At 51.4% G+C, this 9,268-nt stretch overlaps 1 protein-coding gene across 1 annotated transcript in view; it reads left to right on the top strand.

The window, feature by feature from the left end:
- Window positions 1-5,089: 5,089 nt before the first annotated feature.
- The window catches only part of INPP5D (inositol polyphosphate-5-phosphatase D), a 115,936-nt gene continuing 111,757 nt past the window's right edge, over window positions 5,090-9,268 (top strand). Inside the window, exon 1 of the mRNA XM_082690639.1 lies at window positions 5,090-5,122. The gene's annotated coding sequence lies outside the window, so the exon portion shown is untranslated. The remainder of the gene's footprint in view (window positions 5,123-9,268) is intronic.

Here is a 9,268-nt window from a genome sequence, read left to right as displayed (position 1 = left end):
GGCACCTGGGTGGCTCAGTGGGTTAAAGCCTCTGCCTTCGGCTCAGGTCATGATCCCAGGGTCCTGTGATCGAGCCCCGCATCGGGCTCTCTGCTCCTTGGAGAGCCTGCTTCCTCCTGTCTCTCTGCCTGTCTCTCTGCCTGCCTCTCTGCCTACTTGTCATCTCTATCAAATAAATAAATAAAATCTTTAAAAAAAAAAAAAAAAAAAGAGTTGAAGCCTTAACCGACTGAGCCACCCAGATGTCCAGAGAGATTTCCTTTTAGTTGGCCTGATGTAGGGCCTTTCACAGGCACAGCCAAGGCTGGGAAACCTTGGCAGGAAAGGTAGGTGTTGATTTTATTTTTAAGATGGAAAAATCTTAAGCTTCCTTGTGGAGTGAGGGGGAGGAGAGGGAGAAAATCCAGGTGGGTCGGGGTGGTTTCAGGAGCCGTCCCAGCGAGTTGATTCGGGAACCCCGAAGAACCGAGGGGATAGAGGCCGACATAGATGCATTTGAGCGTGACCGCGGAGGCCCCTCTACTATTAGTGGGCAGAAGAGGGAGGGGTTTATTTTTTGATGGCTTCTGGCTTCTGGGTGCGCTGCTTTGAGGATTTGGGGGAGGTGAAGAAGGCCCCACAGAGCCAGTGCAGCCGCTGCGGTGAGGTAGAGGGCGTGTCTACAAGAGCCTGGCTGCCCTGCAGGTTGGGAGCAGTAGGGCTGCCTAGCCTCAGCGCTGCTTCCGACTGAAGGAAGGGAGGGAGATGGTGGTCCAAGGGACAGAGCAAGATCCAGAGGTCAAGATTTGGGGTGTGCACATTCCGAGAGGGGCCACTCCAGTGAGCAGATGTGAGAGTAGATGCCCCTCCAGATGTGGAGAAAGGAGCAATCCCGCCAAGGGAAGAAGAAGGGCAGCAGGCTCATCTGGTGACCAGATTACCATCTCTGCAAGTACAGGATCTGGGGCTTTGTCCTAGGGGCAGCCAAGAGCCATTTGAAGATTTTCGGTAGGGAAATGGCAAAGCCAAAAACCAAACCAAGGCTTTAAGAAGATGAGCCTGGACGTTCTTTGCAGTCTAGATCGTAAACCAGAGCTTGAAATTGCGGATTTGGGAGATCAACCAGGTCACCACTGCAAGGAGAAAGAGACCTCCTGGTGGGAAGGGACTTGCAGGGTGACAGCATTAGCAAGCAGCAGAGGGCCCCGCACGGCATCCCAGTGGTCATAAACCCTCCTTGATTTTACAACAGGAAACACGGAGGGTCAGGTAAGAACCATCCTCTGTTCCACCAGCAACTGGGTCGAATTCTGAAACTCTTGTGGGCAGGGCACCAGTACCCATGCCTGGAACCCAGCTACTCCTTCATCTGTGCCATTCCCAACAATGGGGGGCCAAGACACTTCCAGAAAGAAGCAGGGGAGCAATCCAGAGAACGGGGCAGAGACTCTGGCCTGAGCATGTCAGAGTCCAGCGCAGAATTCTGGTCTCATCTAACTCAAAGTGTGTTGCATGCTCAGGGGTTCTGGGGTCAAGGGCAGATGAGCCGCAGTCTCAGATCTCCCTCTAACTTGAAGATGAATTCTTTCTTGAACATCTCTCATTCTCGATCTCTCTGCCAGTAAGATGGAGATAGTAATAAGACGCCCATGGGGCCTTATGAGGATTGAATGAAGCAATTCATGCCAATAGGTTAGCCAGTATCTCACACAGACCAACTGAAAGGTGGATGTGAGCTTCTGCTATGACTCAGCAATATTTAGCACGGACTGCTATGGACCTTACTGCTTCCCCTCCAGGGTCACCTGTTGAAGCCCTAACCCCCGGTGACTGTATTTGGAGATAGGTTTTTTAGGAGGTAATTAAGGTTAAGTGAGTTCCTAAGGATGGGGTCCTAATCCTCTAGGGTTGATAGCCTTATAAGAGGAGGAAGAGGGAGAAAAAGCTCTCCTCCACCATCTGCCTTCTGTGCTGCCTACAGGTAAGAAGAAGAACCACAAAGGAGGCAGCAAAAAGGCAGCCATCGGCAAGCCAGGGAGAAGGTCCTCGGTAGAACTGGACACCCTGACCCCCTGATCTTGAGCTTCCAGCCTGCAGAGCTATGAGAAAATGTCTATCGTCGAAGCCCCTGAGTCTGTGCTATTTTGTTGTGGCAGCTGAGTGACCCAGGGGGCCAGATGCTGCATCCCAGACGGTGCAGGGAGGTGATGCTCAAATGAGGGGATAGGAGAGAGGCTGGTTGTGATGGGAAAACACTCTGAGCAAAGAGCAGGCAAAACTGTGCCTCCCAAGGGGGGCCAACGCCAAGAGGAGGGATGACACTGGGCAGAAGGTCAGAAAAAGACCGTGCTTCAGCATCCTGGAGGCTGGCTCAGTCCCATAGAGAGGGGAGGCCACGGGGGAGGACAATGTCGGGGTGGGTGGCATTTCAGAGGTGACCTTCACGCAGCCTGGGGAGCCCATTGGCTAGCAGGGATGCAGTCAGCAAAACTCACAGCTTCCCCCGCACCCAGGGACGGCCACACAGGAGGAAGTCCACAAGAGGACAGGGGGGCAGAAGATCCTGATGGGGTTGCAGCTGGAACCAACAGCGTGGTTTTGCTGTTTGTTCTGGAGTGTTCATTAAGAGAACTGAGGGCTGTGGAAGCAAAGAGGAAGAGGAACAGAGCTCGAGGCTGGGAAGGAATTGACGTGTAATTGCTGCAGAGAGCTGGTGGCTGTTGGCAGAAAATGCACTTAGGAAATGAAAGCAGTAACAGGCCCAGCCAAGGGAGGGTTGGGAAGTGCGCGGGGTCAAGCGCAGAGGCTGGAGGTGGCCCAGCGGCGGCAGTGGCCTCCCCAGCACGTGTCAGTGGCAGCCGAGTGCTTCAGCAGGCTGACCGGGGCTTGCCCATGTCTTGACGCAGAGCCCCAGAGTTGCTGGCTCCAGAGTCTGGCAGGTCTGTCTCTGGGGGCAAAGAACCAGAAAGGGGTGTTTGCCACGGCCACGCGGTTACCTGAACGAGATCACTGGGGTACTTTGCTTGGTACCACAAAGATGCAAAGCCGCGGGGGCCTCCAAGGCCGTGGGTCAGCCCTTCACATGTTCATGTTCATTGCAGGAAACACACCCAGGCAGCTTTCTGGGAAAGGGAGCATACGAGTTTCTAAAAATTCCGATTGTATTGTAAATGCAAAGGGACAGTTCATTTTTAAATGAATCCTGTAATGAAAATCAAGAAGCCTTCTGAAACACAAGTCATCAAGGACTGTTGTTAAAAAGCGATTTCCTAAGTAGGATCCATGTCACTTTCTTAAATGGGACACAGAATTGCCCCTCTGGGCTGGAGAAAATATAAAGACCCAATTCCCAGGCACCGTAGGTATGTCAATTGGTGCGACCTCTTTAGAAGACAATACGGCATCATGAACCCAAACAAAAAAATGTGCACAGCCTTTGGACCCTAGTCACCCTTCTAGGGACCTGTCTGGCAGATACCCTGACTCTGCTTTGTAGGAGCAAATGTTGGAAACAATCTCAGGGTCCACTAGTAGGAGATTGGTACAATGCATGATACTTTAATGGGGTGTATGTAATAGTTCTGGCTTTTAAAAGAATGCGGTAGATACAAAAAGCTCCATGAGATGCTCAGAAATACTATGAAGTGAAAAAAGTAAGCTGCACAACAGGGTTTTTTGTTTTTGTTTTTTTTTTTTTAAAAACAAGGCCTTGCAAAATTATGCTTGCACAAGCATAGATAGTGTTGCAAGAATATGAAGCTGCTGGCCATGGGGCATTGGGGCTGGGGATCTGGGCTGGTAGGAACACTTACTTTCCTGTGAATTTTTACTATGGGCGTGTATTTTTTTTTTTTTACTTAAAAAGAAAGGATTAAAGAAAAAAAAAGTCTGTCTCTTCCTTATGAATCCGGAGGGCTGTGTGTTGGAGGAGGTTATCTCCTGGGAGGCCACGAGCTTGCCACAAAAAGCCAAGCCTTCCCGAAGGATTTCACCCATGCCTTCTGAAGCCCGAGTTGTCTTATTATTTATTTAATTTTTATTACAGAAAAATAGTATGTGGTCGCAAAGGAAATCTGGGAAAGTGGAAGGAGGAAAAAGATTGCTACCTAATTCACTAGCCTTCGTATGCGGTGATTTCCCAAGATAACATTTTTTGGTTTTTGTTTTTCTGTTTTTTGTTTTTTCTGTAGTTGGATTCATACTGTAGCCTCAAATTGGTTTCATGGTGTTTTTATTTTGAATATGTTCCTGTGTCCTTAACAATCTTGGCGAAAGACACAAGTTATTTTTGTGGATGTGATTTTCTCCCTTACCCACTTTTTCCCCAAATCAAGCCCCATTCTCCCGGTGGCAGTTCAGGGCTATTTGATTTCCTGGCAAGGGGAGGACTGCAGCTGCCAGGCCTTTGGTATCTGAAGGAAATCCTTGAGCACAATTATGGACTCGGTCAGCCCTGGTTGGGGGCAGGTAGGGGAAGCCTTGGGAAATCGCCCCCAGCCCTGATGGCCTTGTTACTATGGGAACAGGAGAGGCGGAGCTCTAGGAAATCCACAGCGGCTGTGCAGGGTCACCCAGAAACTCATGGCCGGAGGCAAGAGTTGGAGGCTCCCCCTGGTGGTGGGGAGTCATAGGCTCTGAATCTGACCCATTTTAGGTTATTTTTAGTTGTAGATGAAGAGCATTTTTATAGAATCCTGGCCTCTTTGAGACCAGGGTTGTTAAACCAATGGCCGGGGTCACTGGCAGTCGGGGCTGGCTGGAGTCCCACCCAGATTCTGTCGTCCAGGCATCAGTCAGGAGGGCCACCATGGCCCTCCTCATCCTCTTCATCCCAGAGCCCCCATGTTACACCAGACACTTAGGAACCTCACAGACACTCTTCAGCAGAGATATTACTACCCCCTTCCCAGAGACAGAAACGAGGATTGGATGCTGGATCTTGGGTCCCAGCTGGGGTTCGGATCGGGTCTCGCTCCCCTGTGTGTGAGCTCCAGCTCTGAAACCAGGGATTGCAGGGGAAAGAGTGTGTGCGTGCTGTGAACAGGGACCCTGCCTTCCCACCCTTCGTGGCACGCCGGGCTCCGGGAGGCTTCGCCCAGGGTGAGAAACCCAGCCCAGCACTCAGGACTGCTGAGTCGAATTTGTGTCTGCAGGGGTCTGGAGAGAGGATCTAGAAAGGCAACCTGAAGCTGCCACAGCAGGAGGGAAGCCGAGACTCACTGTGAGAAGGCAGGCAGGTGCAGCCAGGCATCCTGACTGCCCTTGAAAATTATGGGGGTGAGGCTGGGAGAGAGAGGGCTGAAGCAGGAGGGACTGGACCCTTCCTTCCTGGTGGAGGGTCAGAGGTATGATGATCCTCGCTATGTATGGAGGTGTTCCCGATCTCGGGAGATCTCCACTGGGTGGGCTACTTACACTCTGGTCAGAGAGTGAGCCCCTTCCCCCCTCTCAGTAACGTTATTGAGATCCTTGACCTTTGATTTGGGAGGGGTCAATGCGGGCAGGTAAATTCTCAGGACAGAGGAGATGGGGGAGCAACCCACCTGCCCTGGGCCCCTGACATTGAAAGCAGTGCTCCTCGATGACAGGAAGCTCAGGTCCCCTGGTCCTAGCCCGGACCTCTGTGAGTGGGCACTCCCTCCCCTTCTTCAGCCCAAGATGCTTTTTTATCAGGTTTGGGGGTGGGGGGGACATTCACTTCTGATGACACCAGCTAGTGAGCAGATTTCAAACACTTCCTTCTGTGTTAGTAAGGGTTCTCCAGAGCTACAGTGCTGACAGGATGTGTGTACGTGAGTGTGTACATAAATGAGACAGATTTATTTTGTAAGGAATTGTCTTGTATGATTATGGAAACTGGTAAGTCCAGAATCGCAGGGTGGACGGCAGGCTGGAGACCCAGGGAGGAGTTGAGGCTGCAGTTCAAGCCAAAGGCAGTCTGCTGACAGAATTCCCTCCTCTTGGGGCACCTCGGTCTTTTCTAGTAAGTTCTTCAGCTGATTATATGAGGCCCACTGGCAATATGGAGAGTAATCTGCTTTACTCAGAGTTTATTGACTTAAATTTTATCTTTTTTAAGATTTTTATTTATTTATTTGAGAGAGAGAGAGCACAAGCAGGGGGAGCAAGAGAGGGAGAAGCAAGCCTCTCTCTGAACAAGGAGCCCAATGCAGGGCTCTTATCAGGACCCTGAGAGCATGACCGGAGCTTAACTGACTAAGCCACCCAGGCACCCCCAGAGTTATTGATTTAAATACTAATCTCAGGGAGTGGAGGGATGGGTGAGCCTGGTGATGGGTATTAAGGAGGGCACATATTACAATGAACACTGGGTATTACACACAAACAATGAATCATGGAGCACTCTATCAAAAACGAATGAAGTACTGGATGGTGACTAGTGTAACATAAAAAAATATAAAACATAAAAATAAGTAAATACTCATCTCATCTAAAAATATCTCCACAGAGACAACTAGAATAATGTTTGGCCAAATATCTATGTACTGTGGCCTCACCAATTTGCACCAAAAATTGACTATCACAACTCCCTTTGCCTTTGGTGACTCTATGCATAAACGCTTGCTCTCCCTTGTTCTCCAGCAGGAGTCAGTGGGTGACACCTTCTACTGGCCCAGGTTGGGGGGTTTTGGGGAGCCCTGGGATCCAGCAAAGGGCTTCTGTGAACACAAGACAATAAAAAATGGGATCTGGACAGGAAGCAAGAGCCTGGACATCACAGACTCTTCCCGTGCCCTGACTGGATACGAAAGGTATAAAAAATCACCACTTCTCTAGCCATTATTCTCAATCTTCATTGATAAATCACTATACCCCACATGAGTCCACAATTTTATAACACAAATTTTTAATACATTGTGTATAAAGACATGGTCCCTGCAAAAAATATTTACCCAGGCCCCACGCACCCACCATAACGGCAGTCCTGATCCAAATGTTGTCGTTTTCCAAGCCTCCCCCGCCAGGGGGCTCAGTCAGTTAAACATCCCCACTCTAGATTTCCACTTGCGTCTTGATCTCAGGGTTGTGAGATGGAGCCCCTTGGAGGGCTCTGTGCCCAGTGTGGAGTCTACCTAGGACTCTCCCTCCCTTTCCTTCTGCCCCATGTGTTCTCTCTCTTAAATAAATAAAATCTTTTTTAAAAAGTATTGCAGTTTTTTGGGGCACCAGGTTGGCTCAGTGGGTTAAGCTGCTGCCTTCGGCTCAGGTCATGATCTCAGGGTCCTGGGATCGAGTCCCGCGTCGGGCTCTCTGCTCAGCAGGGAGCCTGCTTCCCTCTCTCTCTCTCTCTCTCTCTCTCTCTGCCTGCCTCTCTGCCTACTTGTGATCTCTGTCTGTCAAATAAATAAATTAAAAATCTTTAAAAAAAAGGGCGCCTGGGTGGCTCAGTGGGTTAAGCCGCTGCCTTCAGCTCAGGTCATGATCTCAGGGTCCTGGGATGGAGTTCCGCATCGGGCTCTCTGCTCAGCAGGGAGCCTGTTTCCTCCTCTCTCTCTCTCTCTCTGCCTGCCTCTCTGCCTACTTGTGATCTCTCTCTGTCAAATAAATAAATAAAATCTTAAAAAAAAAATCTTAAAAAAAAAGTATTGCAGTTTTTCAAACATGGGGAGCAGAAGGATGGGGGACCAGGAAGCGGACCATGTCAGATGGCTCAGGCAACTGCATTGGGCGGAAGTAGAGATGGGATGGGCCCTAAAAATTAGGGAAACATATGTGTCATGTATGTGTCATGTGTGTCCAAGGGAAATCACAGTGGAGTCGAAGGACAAGGGCAGTCCCAGTGGTCACCCAGTTCTGCTGAGAGGCAGGACTTGGTGGGGCTAGAGGCCTGAGAGAGGGAAGGCGGGAAGCTGGAGAGTATGGCAAGAAGATAGTTATAAATGGAAGAGTCAGTTTTCCATTTGTGATGGATGAATTGTCGAAGTCCTGAGGGGCCAGGATTGCAGATGGGTCCTCCTGATGGGCCCTAGAGAGACCAGGGGGCTTCAAGACTGAGACCAATGAGGAGGCTGGCGGAGGTTAGCAGGGAGGCAAGACCAGTGCTAAGTGGGTGATAAGAGGATCCATCTGCTGGCTTCTGGAAGGCCAGAGAGTGGAGGCTAGCCCTTGTCCTCATCATTTCCCCATGAGTATCTTAGGACCTGCCCAGAGGACCCTCGCTTCCTACACTTCCTATGTTCTGAGGATTTGGGAGTTGAGTCACTGGCCCAGTGGAAGGAGCGGGGGGAGGGGCAGTGGTTAGGGGAGAGGAAGCTCAGAGTGACTTGGGGAGGTGGGAGAGAGGACTGGGGAGGTTACTGGGCTGGAGTTTCCAGAAGGAACTTCACCTGGAGCCCAGGAGCCACACTCTGGGCCTCAGAATCAGAGTGTGGTTGTTCAGAAACACCTGCTATGCGGGAGTATGTCTATGAAGAGGAGGTGCTGGAGGCACCACAGCGCAGGTGAGCTCCCTTAGGAGCTACTTTCCTCAAGGTAGAAAAGAGGAAACGGGCCGACAGAGAGAAGTCTGGCAGCTCCTGCAGCTCAAATGCGGATGTAGAGCTATGGGTTTCGGATGGAGGCTCCCTGAGCTCCCGCCTGTGGAGGGAGGTCTCCTGTCAGGTCTTGGTTGGGCAGGGGTTGTTGGGGCAAGGTCTGGGTGTGGGATTGAGGGGCAGCACACCTTGCGCAATAGGTCACAGTGACCCTTCACCCTGGTTGGCTTGACCCAAGAACTGAGTGCACCCCAGGCCTGGGTGTCCGCTTTGGAGCCCCCAGAACGTGCTGATCTAGGGTGGTGGCCCCTGGGAGTCAGCTCTCCTTTGAGCCACTGGCACGTGCAGTCACGCCCAGACTGGGAAGAGCCACAGCCTTGCCGGCCACGCCCACTCCGCTGAGGTAAGGGACACTGGAAGACCCATTGCTTATCCTTGGCCAGGTGGCCAGCCCAGAGCAAAGTGTGATTTCCCCAGCATCTTGGAAAGACCCAGAGGTGAAAACCCAGCCTGTGTTCGCCCGGTGCTATATCCATGTTTCGGGCCCTCTACACCCTTCTTGTGTCACTAAGCAGGGCGGCCCTGGAGAGCAGGGCTCCTTCACACCCACAGGCCCCTGGGGACGAGGGTTAAGGTTGTCACAGAGCTGTCACCCGGGCCCTTGGAGCCCTTCGGTGGTGTCATCCAAGGTCCTCCCAGCACCCAGGGCTGCACGGTGCCCTGAGTCTCTCACGTGGGGCCGGGGCTCACCTGTGCCCCCACCCTTCAGTTTTGCCAGGTTCCGGGTGCGCAGG

The sequence above is a fragment of the Mustela nivalis genome (genome assembly GCF_964662115.1).
Source record: "Mustela nivalis genome assembly, chromosome: 11".
Taxonomy (NCBI): domain Eukaryota; kingdom Metazoa; phylum Chordata; class Mammalia; order Carnivora; family Mustelidae; genus Mustela; species Mustela nivalis.
The sequence above is the reverse complement of the archived record's forward strand: the minus strand, read 5'-3'. Positions and strand labels throughout refer to the sequence as shown.